Source organism: Euphorbia lathyris, chromosome 10 (assembly GCF_963576675.1).
Source record: "Euphorbia lathyris chromosome 10, ddEupLath1.1, whole genome shotgun sequence".
Classification (NCBI taxonomy): domain Eukaryota; kingdom Viridiplantae; phylum Streptophyta; class Magnoliopsida; order Malpighiales; family Euphorbiaceae; genus Euphorbia; species Euphorbia lathyris.
The window spans coordinates 48,876,286-48,894,814 of NC_088919.1; the positions used below are offsets into that span (position 1 = coordinate 48,876,286).

Below are 18,529 nucleotides of genomic sequence, written 5' to 3' on the forward strand. Positions count from 1 at the left end.
GATTGGTTTTTAATAAGCTGATCGAATTTATTCTCGATCCGTTTAAAACCATCGTCGTGATTACTTATTTTTCCGCTCATAGCATCAATGAATTTGTCGATTTTAGAAGATAAAGTGCTAATCGAATCTCTTGATTGATTTTGATAATTAGTAGTACGATTTTGATTAGCATTAACATTATTATTGTTTCTCCAGTTAAAGTTAGGATGATTTCTCCATCCAGGATTATATGTGTTGGAATAAGGGTTATTATTTTGGTTTTGCCCTTGGACAAAATTTACCTGTTCAATTTCACTCATACCTTCGTAATCCACATCCGTTTGGATTGGTTGACCATTAGGATCACACGGTGCCATAAACCTATCAATTTTGTGCGACAAGGCAGAAAATTGGGCTTGCAACATCGCTACTGGATCAAGATTCACTATACCTTTAACTGATGATGTAGTTGAGGATGATGGTTTCGCTACTGGGATGTGTCCACGTTCCGCGGGCCACATACTGCTGTTAATTGCCATTTCCTCCAAAAGTTCTCTTGCTTGGGCAGATGTTTTCTTCATGAATAACCCTCCAGACATAGCGTCTAATGAACCTCTAGTTGTAGGATTTAGTCCATTATAAAATGTTTGCATTAAAAGTTCAGCGGGCAATTGGTGGTGTGGGTATAAACGTTGAAGTTCTTTAAAACGTTCCCAAGCCTCATAAAGAATTTCACTATCATTTTGAGAAAAAGATGTTAACTCTTTAATGACTCTTGCGGTTTTTGCTAAAGGAAATTTTTTTGATAAAAATGCTTAGGCTAATTGCTCCCAAGTCTCAATTGATGCGGCTGGCATAGAAGTTAACCATTCTTTGGCTCGATCCTTCAAAGTAAAAGGAAAAAGGCAAAGTTTGATTGCTTCTGCAGTTACATCAGTAATTTTAAAAGTGTCACAAATTTCTAAGAAATTTGTCAAATGGGTATTAGGATTTTCGTTAGGTAACCCGTAAAACGTTACATTATTTTGCAACATATTAAGCAACGCAGGCTTAATTTCAAAATGATGTGCATTAATTTGGGGTCTAACTATACTGTTTGTTACACCGGCCACTCCTGGCCTGGCGTAATCCATAAGTGTGGCCATAACTTCTGGCTCGGTAATTCTAGTTTTTATTGGGGTTTTGTTTTTCTTTTTCTTTTCTTTCTTGTTCTTTTTAAGGGTTCTTTCAATTTCTGGGTCAATAGGATCTGGTGACGTGCCCGAACTTCGAGAACTGCGCATGAACTTGAAATTTCGCACGAACCGAAACTACCTAAAACAACAGAGTTTGAAAAATAAATATGTTAGTAATTGAAAATAAATAAAATGTAAAAGTTTGAATAAGTATGAATAAACCTAGATTCGTAATAAAACACGAAAAATTTAAAATTTTGTCAAAAATTTTGGCGTTCCTCGGCAACGGCGCCAAAAACTTGTTGAGCGATTTCCGCAAGTGCACGGTATACGCTTGTAGTAATAAAAGATATCGATCTCATAGGGAACGTTTTTCAAACAAAACTTATTTAGAATCGGTTAAATTTACTTTTAGGTTTATAATATAGAAAATCGTTTAATCGGTTTTGGTTTTGAAATTGCTAGAATAAGAATTAGATTAGAGTATGAAGATGTTAGAAAATATTCTGATTTAAAAATGAATTTGCAAAACAGGAACGTTTTAGTACTTTAGAAAAGTAAACAAGTATATTTGTTTGCATTAAGCAAAGAAAACAACTTTAAACTTTGTACGAATTATAAAGATGAAATAAATGATGGAACCTCTAATTAATTGGCTTTGAACGCGACAAAACCCTTTCGGGATAGTTGCCCTTAATCAAATTAAAACTCTTTCGAGATAATAATTTGTCTAAGTGTTCAACAAAGTTTCCTTGTAAAGATTTTGGATTAAATACGTTTTAATGAAAACACCAGCAGTCACTTTAGTGGATTGGTTACCATAAGTGCTGCATAAAGATCTATCGAATAGAACAGACTTTATTAGATGAAATATAAATTGATACAAGTTTACAGAGAACATGGAGAATTGAATTCTTCGACGACGTGCAAGTGAACGGGTTGTCAATCCTTTCCTTAGGTTTCGTTAGAGTTTGTCAGGCTCAGGGGCGAATCCTCTACTCAATCTTCTCGTTGAATCTTCGTAATAGAGATTGGGTCGGTCCACTACCAAAATGAAAACTAAACTGGAACAATGTCTAAACGTTACTAAATTTGTTATTATTTAGTGAACAATATGTGTACAGCATATTGCTTTTGAACAGAATCGAAATCTAACTTCTGAATCATCAATTTAGATATCAATTTAGTTTTGAAGTTCAAGTCGAAAAAGAATATAATAGGTTGCATCTATATGTTTATAACTTTAGTTAATATTTAATATCAAAATTATATTTATTCATTATAGTAAAATCATGTAATTCGTGCATTGTATGAGCCTAAATCTAGATGGTAATCACATTCAGTTACATCATCTCCTGTTATTACTTTGGGTATCTTTTTTTAATGTTTTAAAACCTCATTACATAGTTCTTTTTTGTATTTGGGGGTTTTCAATTTTATGTTCACTGTTTTTTTTTTATAATCCAGAGATTCAAGTAAGATATGAAAGCTTAGAGGAGCAAGAGGAGACATGCAAATTAGATCCACAAAACTTCCAAAAAGGATGAAAAAGATGTGTTTTTAATGGAATTAAATTAAGCAAAAAAAAAAAAGTTTGGTTATGTTTCTGTGAATTCTGTCTAAATGTAATTGTGGCAATTTTATTTGTTTGAGCTTTGAGATGTAAGGAATAAATCAAGAAAAATATTTAACCATGTTTAATTAATAAAATTGTTTGTCTCAACTCTATTTTAATTGACAATGTGTTATTTTAATTGACAATGCTTAATGCATCAACTCAGTATGCATCTCGGGTAGCAGCCTAATAAGGCTAATGAAAAACTGAATGCAAACATCATGGAGTTCATTTAGTTTGTCGTCCAAAAAACTTATTATCAAGATGAAAATTTGTGTTCTATCTCTATAGATTTTATTAATGCAAGTATTGAATATCTATTTCTCATGTGTAGAACTAACAAAATCTCTTCACGTGCGCCATCCGAAAAATTATTGCTCATAAGAGTTTAAAGTATCATTAATTGATTTTGATGGGATTGCAGTATAGTTTATATTTTTTTTTTTCTGTTTAGTGTATATTGTCATTTTTACCAAATAAATTGGTAGGGGAAGACTTGCTCCCAGTCACCCTTGTGGTGGGACCCCTCTCCGAACCCTAGCTCCCGGAAGAGCAAAACCAAAAGGTGGGGTATCACATCGAAATGGAAGAGAAGATGGGATTTAGGCGTAGCTAGAGCCCTTTAGATCCTTAGGATTTAGCCTATTATTACTTACTTATTTAGTACACCTTTACTAAAGTGTAAAACTGATGTCGTTCTCTAGTTCCTAGGAATAGAAGACTGAGCCCTCAGGGGGAAAAAAGCTCTATTCAATGCCGGTCTCCTCCTGTATGTACTCGTGCTGCGTGTCACCGAGAACCTCTCATAGCAGGAGTAAGAGTCTAAAATGTTACAGATGGTACGGGGTTGCGACACCTGATAAAAGCCTTTATTTTCGAATAAAAAGCATAAGAATCCAATTTCTTATCGACGTGTAGTACACCGAACCGTCCTTTAGTGTATATTGTCATTTAATTTTTTTCTATACTTTGTTTTGGACTAAATAATATAAGAACATTTTACATAAATAATGTAATAAAATTCATGGAAGAGGAAATCCAGAAGGTTAAATTACATATTGTAGTTAAAAAGTTTGTAATAGATTGATAAAAAAAGAATTGATAAATTACTTTTTAAACTAATACTTATGTACTATTTATATATTTTTTTATATCTTATGTATTGCTGATTTTATTATATTTTCATACTAAATTTTATAAATTATATTTGAAGAAAATACTTATTATATTAAGATTTTTGTTTAAAAAGTTACTCTATTTCTAAAATATTGATTAAAATCTTAATAATATAAAATAATAAATGATATAGCCCGTGCATTGCAGGGGTGTAAACCTAGTAACAAAAGAATTAATGAGTTTTTGCAGAAACAAAACTAAAATATTAGATAATCATTTATTAAAAAAACACAAAAAGTAACTATATCAAACAAAAAAAAATGTAGTTTTAATTTGTATGAATGGCTTTTCCATTGAATTGTGATTTTCATTATAATTATTTGGAAGTAATATAGCTAGCTAGTTGAAGGTTGATCATATAATGGTTTGGGAATGAATGTTTTTTTTTTTTTAATTTTGATTAATTGTCACTTCATTTTGAATATTTATTTTGGAAGTAATATAGCTTAGCTTAGCTAGTTGATGACATAAAATTAATAAATAGACATATAATATGCCATTTGTCAACTTGCACATACATGTCCTTCAAGGTACCTATCAATCCTAGTACCTAATTAAGGATTCATATACCTAGCTATATCCTCCTATACTTGTCTATTTTATTTCTATTTCATTATTCTTTTTCCTTTTAATTACCTTTGTGAACAATAATTTAAGTGTAAATAATTTATTAGTTCTCTTCTTTTTATGTACGGTATACTGTTATTCATTTTATTTTGAAAAATACATATAATTTTTTTTTATCATTTGTCATTATTAATCTTTTAATCATTTTATCTATCTTTTTAGATTGTTAACAGTTATATTCGGCATAAATATATAGATATAACAGAATAATATGATCATTTTGAATAAAGCTAAGATATGTTTTGTTAAAAATCTAAAAAAAAAACACAAAAAGACCAAAAGGTTAATGATGACAAAAAGATATAGATCTTATAATGTGTTTTTTAAAATAAGAAGACTAAACAGTGTGTTACGTAAAAATGTATGAACTAATAAATTATTTAACAATCTCGATATAAGTAATTAAAAAATTATAATCAAAAGTAAATCAGAGACATTTGAATTTGCATTTTCAATATCACAGATCACAATAGAACAATAGTAAACACTGTTTGAAATTGTTTTTGGTATAATGATGAGAAACTTACTTTATCCAAAATTGACTTTATGGTATTTTTCTCCACAAATAACATCATGATCTTTCAATAATTCAAATTAATGCGATGATAGATAAACTTCTTCTGTTTTTCTAGAAAGAAAAATATGATATATTTAGACAATAAATCATTTGTATGAAACAAGTCATATTAAATAGGTTATCTCCATCTCTTATTAGAAATTGATAACTACGTATTGAAATTTAATCAATAAATGAGATTTGTCAGGACTCGAATCCTTGATGACTTGATCCAAATATAGTTAGTTAAAACCTAATTTTTATATTAATATTTGAAAATAAAATGTACATTTGACACAAAATAATTTGGATAAATTACACTAATAGTCTGCAACTTATGAAAGCTTTTTTTTTATAGTCTCCTAAGTTCAAAATAATATATTAAAATTTATGAACTATGTCATCTACTAATATAAAAAATTTAGGTTTTTTACCTTTTTCATTTCTTGTTGTAATTGTTCTTTTCGTATCTAATGAAGTTAAGCATTTTCATCAAAAAAAAAAAATATAAAAATTTATTATAAAAATAACTATCTCAAAATGACCTATGATAACCTCAAAATAAAAAAGTTCAAGAGTTAAAAGTTGTTTACAACTATATTTGTCATAGAATCATCGTTTGAAATTTTCTTAATCACTATTTGTTTTACCTTTCTCTTTTTAGACAACAACTTTCTCACTTCTAACGAAATAATAACTAAATAATCTCAAAAATTGAAAATTTTAAAAATTAAAATTATTTAAAATATCATTTTCATCAGCTCTACAAGATATATTATCTATTATTAATTGAGTAATCAAAGGTTAAATGTCATTTATGTTCGTAAATGAAAAATTCATGGATTTTTATGTACGATTTTAATCTTAATAATAGAAAAAGTAAGAATTAAATTGCAAAAATCATGAATGTAATTTACTCAAATAATTGAGTGATGGAAGACAGAACATGTATCAATTGATTACAAAAGAAAAGGAAAAACATAAATGGATATATTTGTGTTGCTTAATGAAGAGATGTCATATCCAACAATTATTGGTAAATATTGTCATAAAATAAGGATATCATCAGATTTATCCTTAAAGCTATCTGTGAACTCCAATTATATTTTTATCGTACAAAAAAAAAATCCAATTTTATCATATAATAGAAATTTAGTTTAATTTTATTTTTATTCAGAAAATATTAAATAGAATTATATAGTTATGGATTTCTTTGGAAAAATGTTAAAATTGAAGTAAAATTTCTATCATTAAATCAAATTAAGTTATTCAATATAATAAAGATAAAACCAAAAATTTCTAGTAACTTTAGCACCGGTGGCGGAGCCAGAATCCTAAATGAAGATGTGATTACATCTAGTAAATACAAGATTGGTTGGTTGGGGATCGAGTTTGCACGTGCGTACGTAATTTTTTTTTTCCTAAATCAAACTTGATCAAATTTGTTTAGTATATAACTTGGCCAATATCTTGTATATTACGTTGCAGGCCTAAGCTCAATAACTCTCTCAGGTGATGCTTTTTTCAGGATCAGGATAATAGTGGTTTCATGCACTCGATCAAGAAAAACCATTGAATACATGATTTAACCACATTCGGACCCACACCAGTTTCCAGTAGTGCTGATAAAAACAAGGATTGAAGCCGTCGGGATTAGGGATTTTATCCAGATGCATTGAAACATTAATTTCACACTCCAAGAAAGGTTGGAGGAGCTCATCATTTATTTCAGTAGTAGACCTGGGCATGGGCCGACGAGCCCGCTCAACCCGCCCAGGTCCATGTCCATTTAGTCGGGTTTGGACACCTGAAATTGGTGTCAGGTCCGGCCCGATATACTATATATATAATTTATTTTTTATGAGATGATATATATACTTACCTTAGTTTTAGTGAAGATGATGAATAGGGATGGCAACGGGTAGTATACCCACGGGTACCCGGCACTACCCGACCCTAATGGGACTACTTGTACCCTGTATAAAAGGGTATGGGACGGGTATGGGATCAAAACCATTACCCGTTAGGGTAATAGGGCGGGTATGGGAATACCCCCTAGGGTACCCGTTACCCGTCACAAAATTTATATATATTAATAAATATAATTATTTTTTAAATGTAAGACGTGAGATTTGCACTCCAATATTTTATTTTCTAACCATTAAGTGGTACCACTAAACTATTTTATTCTTATTAATTAAGATTCAATTTTTGTTCAATTTTTAGATAGATGATTTATTAAATTTATACTATGTTAAATTTGTAATATTTTTGTTTTATTTATTGATTCTTAATGGGTAAGGGTACCCGCGGATACCCGCGAATTAAATGGGAAGGGTATGGGATATAAAAAGTATACCCGTTAGGGTAATGAGACGGGTACGAGTAATTAAAAAATAAAAAGGGTAAGGGTTTGGGATTGCCATTACCCACGGGTACCCTATCCGTTGCCATCCCTAATGATGAAGAAACTGATAATGATTCTGAAAGTGATATTAGTGCTTTCTTTTTTTTTTTTTTTTTGGGTAGAAAAGGAAAAGAAAAACGAATAACAACAAACTACCCAGGAATTAGCCTAGGGAAGCTAACCCCAATCCTATCTTCTAAGAGAAGATGAGAGATGAAACTAGGGGAAACAGGAAGGGTAGTAACGCCTAACGTCCCTTCATGGCCCGCCGCCGCCAAGCGATCAGCAACACGATTCTGCTCTCTAAAAATGTGTCTGAACTCTACGAACTCAAAGGAGGAGCAAAGCCTTATAATAGCTTTGATGAGGTTGCGACTGTTAAGACCCATAGAATGATTCTCAGAAATCATTTTGATTGCTTCCAAATTATCAGACTCCACAGAGAGCCTCTTAACACCCAGCCTTTTAGCAAGATTGATTCCAGTAAGAATAGCCCAGAGCTCCGCAGAAAAGGAAGAACCCAACCCTAAATTCTGGGAGAACCCAGAAAGCCAGACGCCCCCTACATCTCTAAGCACACCTCCAGCCGCAATCTTACCGTTACTGAGGCAGGAACCATCAGTATTCAGCTTCACAACCCCCTATCTTGGGCTGCTCCATCCCACGAGATGGACATCACAACACTGAGAGGCTCTGGCAAGGGACTCTCCTTTGAAACTATCGATAATAGAGAAAAGTTTTTTCGAGAAGAAATCAGCTAAGTTTGTCATAAAAACAGTTTTATCTCCAAAAATCTCCTCGTTTCTCCATTTCCAAACTTGGTGACAGATAATAGCAAAGAAAATGTCACCATGCTCCATGTATGGAAGCAACTTTCCTCTAACACCATCAGAGAACCAGTCGACCTCAGAATGTGCCATGAAGGAAGAGAAAATATGGTGTGGGAGAATTTTCCTCCAAACCTCTTTACTATTAGAGCAATCTCTAAGAGCATGGCACAAAGTCTCAACATGGCCTCTGCATCTACTGCAAGCTCCAGAATCAGCCAAGTGCCTTCTGTGCCTATCCGAATTAGTAAGAAGCCTGTCCTTAACGCCCAGCCACAGGAAACTCCTAATACGGAAAGGAACTTTAAGGGTCCAAATCGACTTCCACACATCCGAGGGAGGATCAGATCTAAAGAGAGAGAAAGCTTCAAAGGCCGATTTGCAAGAATAAACTCCATTGTTAGTCAGCGCCCAACAGTGCCTATCCAAGTCTTCCTCTTGATTACTCACCTTCACTCCCCGCATTCTAAGGAGAGTCTCAAGGCTAAAGAAAGTATCAAACTTTGACCAGATCCAGTCCCCTTCCGAGTCAACCATATCGGCAATCCTCCAGTTGCGTATATCACTAGGCGGGGGGGAAGAACACACCTCAATTAACGGTTTATCCCCAATCCAGTTATCAAACCAGAAACTAATGGACTTACCATTCCCCACCTCCAGGCCAACTCCCAAGCAGAACTCATCAAACACAGCACTAAGTCCTTTCCAGAGGAAGGAACAATTAGCAACTCTCTCTTTCGGGCCCCCGAAGATTTTGTCTTTCCGATACTTACCACAAAGGAGGCGAACCCAAAGAGAGGAGGGGTTTTGCCACATACGCCAAAGGAGTTTCATTAATAAAACTTTATTATTGTCCTTTGCTTTCCTAATACCCAGACCCCCAGAATCTTTAGGCTGGCAAACCTCACTCCAAGGCACAAGATGGATCTTCCTGCCCTCCGCAGCTTCCCCCCACAGGAACCTACGGTTAATCTTGTCAAGATCATTAAGCACAGGATCCGGAAGCTTACAAGCCTGCATGATGTGATTGGGAGCAGCACAATTAACAGATTGAATTAACGTGAGGCGGCCAGCGAGAGACAGAGTCTTGGCTTTCCAAGTGGCACACTTCGAATTAGCTTTATTAGATAGCTATTTTTTATTGTTATGTTGTAATTTATTTTGGATTTGATATTTTGATAGACCATTAATTTATTAGAATTTTACCAAATTTATTAAGTATTGTATTGTGTTACTATTTTTTTATTAAGAAAAGTTGGTGACATTTTAATTGTATTTTTTTAATATACAGATGGGTATGGACGGGCGGATTTGTGATTCATATTTTAGCCCCGAGTCCATTCCGAATCCAAACCCGACTCAATTAATTGCATACTAGACTGAACTTGAGCTCGTCAGGTTTTATTAAAAGCCTGACAGACCCGACCCGAGCCCAGGTATATTCAGGAGTAATAGAAGCTTGCATATTTTACACCTTATTCCATATAAAATAATGAAATTGTACGGGTGTAGATAGCTTGATTTTTTTTAGAGAAAATTACATGATAATTCAAATTTGAATATTATTTTACAGTTATGTAAATTATTTTTGGCTTTTTATCAATACACACAAGAAATTCATACTATTATCAAATAAGCAGTTTACAGCTGGGATTAAAATACAGGAAATATATACTTTTTAGAGATTTGATAAAATAAGAATTAGTTTTACAAGTTGTGGAAACTTGTATTTATTTATTGAAAGGGGAATATTTGTGTAACTATCCTTTTTTTTATTATTATTATTTAAAGATAACTACGTGGGGTTTTACTTGCAAAAGAAATTAAAAGTTCACAGGCTGGCTTCATGTTTCTTGCTCCAAATTTCTCATCTTGACAGCAGCAATGTGTCAACTTCTTTTTCTTTCTTTGTTTCTTTTTTTAAAAAAAATAATTTAAATATATCAAATTGTTTAGGAAAAAAATGATGATCACTAATGTTTGTTTATTCTTACACATTAAGTGATATTTCAATTTGTATTCAGACCATAATTGATAATTACATATATTGAACTATTAAATTTTTGTTAGAAAGAAAATAATAATATACATTAAAAAACTAATTAAAAATAAGATTCGAAAATAACTTTTATATATTATTATCGGTGGTTATTGTTTCTGCTACTATTATTCAATAATTTACAAAATACCATATCACACGACGTATAATTTCAAGCATACACTTTAATTTTAACTTAGTATTTACATTATCATCTTGTTAATTAGAGATTCAATAATAATAATAATAATTATTATTATTATTATTGTTATTATTATATTTCGGATTTTCAATTCCTATTGTTTTGACTAATAAATTTTATTTAGGTAGGAAACATGTTTTAATATTGCTTAATGTTGTCTGGATTGTGTTTAATAGTATTTTAATCAAAGATTTGACAATTTGCATTAATTGTTTGTAAGAACAATCGGAAGAATATGCATGTGAATTTTGTTGGCCCAAATAATTGGTGTTTAAGGTAGTAATTATCTACAAAACATACTTTTACTAAACTAATTTTTAAATAAATGCTCGGAGCTGGAGCCGAGAAGCAGAACATCCCAACCAGATTGACTCCCTCGACGACTATCCAACCATCTAATTTTATTATAGTACTTAACAAAATCTGTATTAATTTATGTCAAAATAAAATTTTGTATTTTTTAAAGAAGATAAATATATTATAAGGGTGACCTTAACGTCAATTGTAAGAAAGCGACTTTTATGGTATCTCTATTTAGATATGGTCATCGTTGTAAGCTTCATACTTAGAGCAATGTATAAGCCGCATTTTGTGATCTTAAAAGCTTTCTTAATGTTGGACTAGAGATACGCTTTTTACCTCTAAACTTTTTCTTATAAAAAAGAGATGGATATAAGTTTCCGGAATATTACAATTACGTTTAATGAGAAGACTATTTTACCTAGTTAATTAAGGATGTAGTTGTTTCATCAGTTTCGGTTTCATTTTCAGCAACGGCTACTTCAACCTTTCATATCTTGCAGGATTATTTAGAGATTTTGTTCTCGCTTTGTCTACACTGTTGGCTTGTTTACTTCAGCTATTGTTGTTTATTGTTTATTTTTGCTAAGAGCATCTCCAACCGACTAGTTTGACTCTTAATTAAAATTCAATGAGGGAGAGTTAAAAATCAGCTTCAACAGCCTTTTTAGTGGCTCCTCATATCACGAAGTACCTTTCCATCCTCTCTATTAATAGAGAGTCTCTCTCCACCTCTTAGTGCATTTTAATTCATTTTTTATTAATAATTTATTATTGAGGAATCACTCTCATCTCACTATTGGTAAATACAACAATAATTAATAATTTTAATGATAAAATAATAAATAAGGAGTGAATACGATGGAGTAAATTACACCAATAGTACATAAACTTTACCCTAATTCACACTTTGGTACCTAGATTACATTTTGTCCCAAAAATATACCTGAACTAACGATGACCGGACAATTTAGTATATTTTACTGGTCAATAACCGGTCAATGCGGGTTTGATAAGTAAATTACACTAATGGTACCTAAACTTTACCCTAATTCACACTTTGGTACCTAAATTTTATTTTGTCCAAAAAATACACTTCAAGTAAAGATGAATCAATAATTTAGTATATTTGATCAGTCAACGTGAGTTTAACCATTTTAAATTAGAAATTTAGACCCATCATACACTCAATTAACATATACAATACTACTCTTTAGCTCTACATATATATTAAAGGGTAGTATTATAATTTTATGTTAATTGAGTGTATTGTAGGTCCTAATTTTTAATTCAAAATGGTCAAACTCTCGTTGATTGGTCACTAACCGATCAGATGTACTAAATTATTCGGTCACGTTCACTTGAGTTATATTTTTAGGACAAAAAAATCTAGGTATCAAAGTGTGAATTAGGAAAAGTTCAGGTACCATTGATGTAATTTACTCAAACAAACTTGCATTGACCGGTCATTTACCGGTAAAATTTACTAAATTGTCCGGTCATCGTTACTTCGGATATATTTTTGGGACAAAATGTAATCTAGGTACCAATGTATAAAATAGGTAAAGTTCAGGTACTATCGGTGTAATTTACCCGAATATGATGAGTATTGTTGGAGATGATATGTCTTAGTCACTCCTAAATCACTAAATCATTTATTTATATTATTTTTAGAGAGCAATCAGAGTCTTTTGGAGATGCTTCAATAGTTGTATGCTACTAACTAGAGTTGAACACGGATTTTAGAGATTATTATAGTCCACAGAATACTCGAATAAAAAAATCCAAAATTATATTAAACTGTTGACCTTCTTTTTTACAACTGAACCGAGTTATACCATTAACTGAAATTAAATATAATTGTGAAGATTTTCAAATTCTCACTACTATTGAGAAAATAGGTTAGAGATTCTTGAACCGAATCGAACATCCAAATAAAAGACTCCAAACCGGATTGAACTGTTTGACTTTTTTCCACTACCGAAACCGAATTGTACATTGATTCTCAATAGATACAATTCTACTCCGAATTAGACCGAACCAATCTCACGCCCCTAATTATAACCAAACATATCTACTGCTCGGAGTAAAACAACTACAAAAAGGAAAACCAAACGGGCACTAAGTAGACTACCATTCGGTACTCATTCTTCGTCTCCGCGATCTCCTCCGATCAGCAAGAATAGTCTGCAATTCATGAGGGGGACAAGGAACTTCAAGAACACCTTGCTGTTGAAATCCATATTCATCTTCAGCTTGCTCTAACAATTTAACAAAAGCAGGATCACTCAAATACTCCAATTCTAACACAAACCTCTTAGCTTCTTCACCTTTCCCTGCAATTACAGCAAAATGTCCTTTCTTAATTACATCTTCCCCTTGTCTCTTCGAATTCACCAACATCCTCTTAACAAACACCTTCAGCTTCATTAACACTTTCAGATTTGCTTCATTATTGTTCATCATCGCCATTTTAAAGGATTGGAGGATTTGATTAGAATGATTCGAAAATGTTCTTGGAATCTGTGAATTTCTTGTTTCTGTGTTGTTGAGTTATATACAGTAAGAAAGAATGGAGTTCTGAAAGAAAGACAAGATTGGGCCAGTTTCTTTTGGATGCATTTATTGCCCATTGGCTCTTCTCTTTAATTGTGTGTCTTTTCAAGACACGCTTCATACTGTTGCTAGAGATCATATTCAAACCCTAGCTAATATTCATATTTTGTGGGCTGTTTTTTCTAAGGGACAACCGTACCAAAATATAGCCTCAATTTTTTTTTTTTGTGGGAGGAGCTAATTTGGCTTACTCAGTAAATTCCAGTCTTAACGTTTATCGAATAGTTTAATTTCAGTTTCAACGTTTTGCAAATGGGACGATTAAAGGCCTTATTAACAAAAATTGACACATTAGATCATTGTGTCATTAACTCCTTCATAGGAAGGAGTCATGTCAAAGTTTAATTGAAAATTACTTTAGGGTTAACGATACAATCAAACAGGGGCGTAGACTGGGGCCTGGGCCCGGATCCCTCCGCCCGCTGGAACCACCTTGACCCCGGGTAGTTTCGCGTCCCTTGTCTCAATTTTTTTATCAGGGGTGTTGAATTAGTCCCCTAAGATGACTCATTAAGTGTAAGGCTTGTCCAAAATTCAAATTTAATATTTTAGACCTATTAGATACTACCTAAATCCAAATTTTTAATTTTTTTTGGGTGATATGCCCTCTCAGATCAAAAATTTTAATTTTTTCTACCTGTTCGGTCCTTCCTAAATCCAATTTTTTTTTACATGTTAGGAATTTTAAACAAAATATAGCTTAATTTTGAGAAATTGCATATTAATACTTAAAAGTTGGTTTTTTACCACTCAAATTATAACACATATATATACAAAAAAAAAAAGAGCAAGTTCGATTTAGCAAAAAAAAAAATGCTAACGCACGTGTAAAACCGGCCCCGCAATCGAGTAATCTTGTATTCGCCACTGCAATCATATGATATGCCAATTTCAATTATAACGAGATTTTTAATTGCGTCATTTGATAAACATTGGGACTGAAATATATAGGGGGCTAAATTAGATATTTTTACAAAAATTTGAGGCTATTTTAGTACTTTAACATTTTTTTTAATAATGGGATAAGTCCTATGGTTATCTCCATGTACAAAACAATGCAATATTAAGTCTAATGTTTATCCACTGGTGCAATTTCAAATCTAATTAATGGAAAATGGGTTTTTCTTTCCACTAATTAAAAATGGGGTAAATTACATCTATGACCACTAAACTTTACCATTTTAACATTGTGGCTATTGAATTTCAATTCTTAACAGTATGATCACTGGACTTTACACTTTTTAACATCGGTAGTCACTCAACACCTTAAAATGACCGTTGACAGTCTCAAAATAAAAAATTCAAAGATTTAATGATATTATAAGGAACTTTAATTCTTGAAAATTTTCGTTTGGAGGTCGTTTAGGTGTTGTTTGGTTAAGAGAGAGTAAATTTTTAGAGAGAGAAATCTCCAAAAAAATGTGATTTTGGAAAATAAAAAATGTAGTTTCATGGTAAATGTCGTTTTGAACAACTTCAATTTTTGAATATTTTCATTTTGAGGTCGTTAACAGTCATTTTGAGGAGTTAGTTAAAATTGAGTAACCACCGATATTAAAAAGTGTAAAGTTCAGTGGTCATACTGTTAAAAATTGAAGTTCAGTAGCCATCTATTAAAAATGTGAAATTTCCAGTATTATCGAAGATGTTAATGGAATTTTTTTTTATCTTTCGTTAATGAAAGTTGCACCATCTTATGAAAAGAAAAACTTATTTTTCGTTTAAAATTACTTTGTTTTGAATGTGGAATAACGATAAGGCTAATTAGGGTCAGTTTTGTTAGGGAACCAAAAATCTTGAGTTGATGGTTAAGAAATAGCTTTTATTATAATCTCTACTGCATCCACGCAAAATACCACATGGGCTTTTGAATTTAAGATTCGAATTCTCGACTATTTGATTAAAGAGAGTTTCATAGGCTAAATTACATCCGTGACCATTGAATTTTACCTATTTTAATATTATCGCCACTGAATTTCAATTCTTAACATTATGATCACTAAATTTTATACTTATTCTGCACTCGTTGCCAATCAGTTGGATCTAAAAAAGCGATTTAAAAAAAAATCACGTATATTCTTATGATTGTGATATATTACTAATTAGTGATAAAATAACGCAAATGTGAAGTATAGATAACAAGATTCATGACAAAAAAACTGTTTAATAAATTATTTCTCAAATTCACCAAACTTGTCAACGTTAAGCGTAAAATTGCTCTTAGCTGTCAAAAACTATTCTTATATATCACAAAGCTCTTGTTTATATATTGGCTGCACACAAACTATTTGTGAGTAAGAGGGAAAATCAGAGGAATGGGATGGAATGTGTTCTGTCACATGCAAGTAAATGCCCATGGGCCGTCTTCCTCTCCGATCTGAGTTTGGCTCACATCTCGAATGAATTCAAGGACATATTCGAAGAAATTCTGACCGCCAGTTGGAATGGTTTGGGGGTTCCGAACAGCTACAATGGCTGAACCTAATAAGAATAGCATGACGGAGATGCAACAATTTAGGGGTAAATTGGTTAGGGTTAATCCATATGCTTAAATAAGTATACTTAAAAAAACCCTAACCTAAATAATAACATAACAAGCTAAACCTAATTTATGGAATTAGAAAGATCTCTCTCGCGCTATGATTGTCGTTGTCGGCCCCTCTCCCACTTCGTTTTGTCCTCTCAATCTTAGTTAATGGATCATCGTCTCTCCTCCCAATAGGTCTCCATGTAATTGATATATTCTAATTACTCAAAGATATATAACCAATTTTTATCAAAAAAATAAATAAAATAAAAGATCAACTCTCCATATATAGTACATTGTCCATTCAGCAAAATCTCCATATATAGTCATGATTTAAACTGACATTCATATATCATGTCATGAAACATAAGCTTCAAATTTAATTATATTATAAATATGGCGAAACAATCATGTTATGAAATGTAAGGTCCAAATTCAATTATATAAGTTAATATCGGTTCGATTAACCGACCGTTCGATTCGACTGAACCAAACCGATAATCTTGTTCAAGCAAGCATGCTCTAAATATGATATCAATGCATTTTAGATCAAGTAGTTGAAATTTCAGATGTTAATAAAAACGAGTTGAAATGTATAATATTTTATGTAATGGATATTTTGACAGCTAGGAATATTCAAAAGTCAAATCTCTGTCAGATTTATGTAATGGAAATATATGACACATTTCTGCAAAATGCTGACTATTGAACGTTTTCTCTGGTGTCGGTTAACATTAATCTAATGTATAGTAGTATTTCATACCATACATGCCTTATTTATTTTCTTATAAAATTGGAACAGCTATCTGATAAAAACAAAAAAAAAATGGAACAACTATTATAATATATATATATATATAAATAAAATAAAAATAACAAGAGCGACAGTTAAAACCAACTCTAACATTCTCTTAATGATTTCTTAAATTATCAAGAGTATTTTCATTATTTAGGAGATTTTAATGCATCTTTATTTTATTTTTTTATTAATAATTTATTACTACGTAATCTCTCTCTTCTCTCACTATTGATAAATATAACAATACTTACTACTTTTTAATAATAAAATAATAAATAATTAGTGAATAGGAGAATTATTATTGGAGATGATATGCATTAGTCACTTTTCAAATAATTAAAAGTCAAATATTTATATTATTTTTAGAGAATGGATTAAAAACCCTTTTAGAGATGCTCCCGTAATTTATATAAAAAAGAAACGTTAATATGTTCTCTTTTGTATACTATTTTGTAACATTGACCCTCTAGAGTAGACCAGTCAGTTCTATTTGATCCTTGATATATAGCAATCAATCACATTTTGTCTAATTTAGATGGAAATTAGTGTGTATATTAGAAAATCAGTTAAATCACGTGTGGGATAATTGCTAATCAGGTGTATTCTCTATGGTTTTAGAAGCAGAAAAACTAGTGGTTTTCAAATATGATGTTGTGCGGAATTAATGAAAGATAAATAAACAAGCAATCGAAAAACACAGATATACGTGGTTCACCAACGTTGTGTTGGCTAGTCCACGGATAGAAGGAGAATAGTATTATTAGGAGGCGAAAATCAGATTACAATGATTAGGTTACATAATGGGGTATTTATAATCCCCAATCTAACCTAATCCCACTAGGAACCCATGATTCTAATCCCAATCCAACTAGGAACCCATGATCCTAATCCAATTAGAAATCCGAAACCCAATCCTACTCCGAATAGGAAACGGGATATACTGATTCAAGGCATTACGACATATGAAATATTATGTGTCATATAACCATTTAAACTAAAAATTTAAGCTGACTATTAAGACCGAAGAATATATGGCTTTTATATTAACTTCTCAAACACTGATGTGCGTAAATATTACGGGGCTTGAAACTGTATAACACATGTGAATCTTATCATAAAATAGTACGATCATGTGTTAAAATAATGTTTTAATCCTCAAAGTATATATATATTATGTTTTTGATAAAGTACCATTACTTGATGTGTTTTCATCATTGGATGATAAATTAGAAAATTAATCCAATAGTGAAAACACATAAAATAAGACTTACTTTACTTTGTTAGGATTTACCTATTTAAATTAATTGGTTAAATTATAGTGTTGCAGCCACAGGGCCGTACCGTACCAAAGGATAAGATATCATGTACTCCTTCGTATATTATTTGTTTGCCAAGAATCTTCTTCTTCTTCGCAATTGCCAGCCCAATAAATAATTTATTTTTGTTATTTCCCTACAAAATGGGCCTACCATATATTATATTAAATTAATTCCGCTTTAGTATTTTAGAGGTCCTGAATAGGATTATCTTGATATTTTTGTGGACACTAGATGAAAAAAGAAATAGGATTGATCTTGATATTTTTGTGGACACTAGATGAAAAAAGAAATAAGAAGCTTTTAATAAAAAAATTATACTTAAAATTTTGAAATAGATATTTGAACCTATTTTAAATTTAAAATATC

General features: G+C 31.6%; 1 non-coding gene across 1 annotated transcript; it reads left to right on the forward strand.

The window, feature by feature from the left end:
- The first annotated feature begins 648 nt into the window (after positions 1-648).
- Positions 649-755, forward strand: LOC136210113 (small nucleolar RNA R71). Its single transcript, XR_010677820.1, has one exon. It is a non-coding gene; the product is annotated as a small nucleolar RNA R71 (small nucleolar RNA).
- Positions 756-18,529: the final 17,774 nt, after the last annotated feature.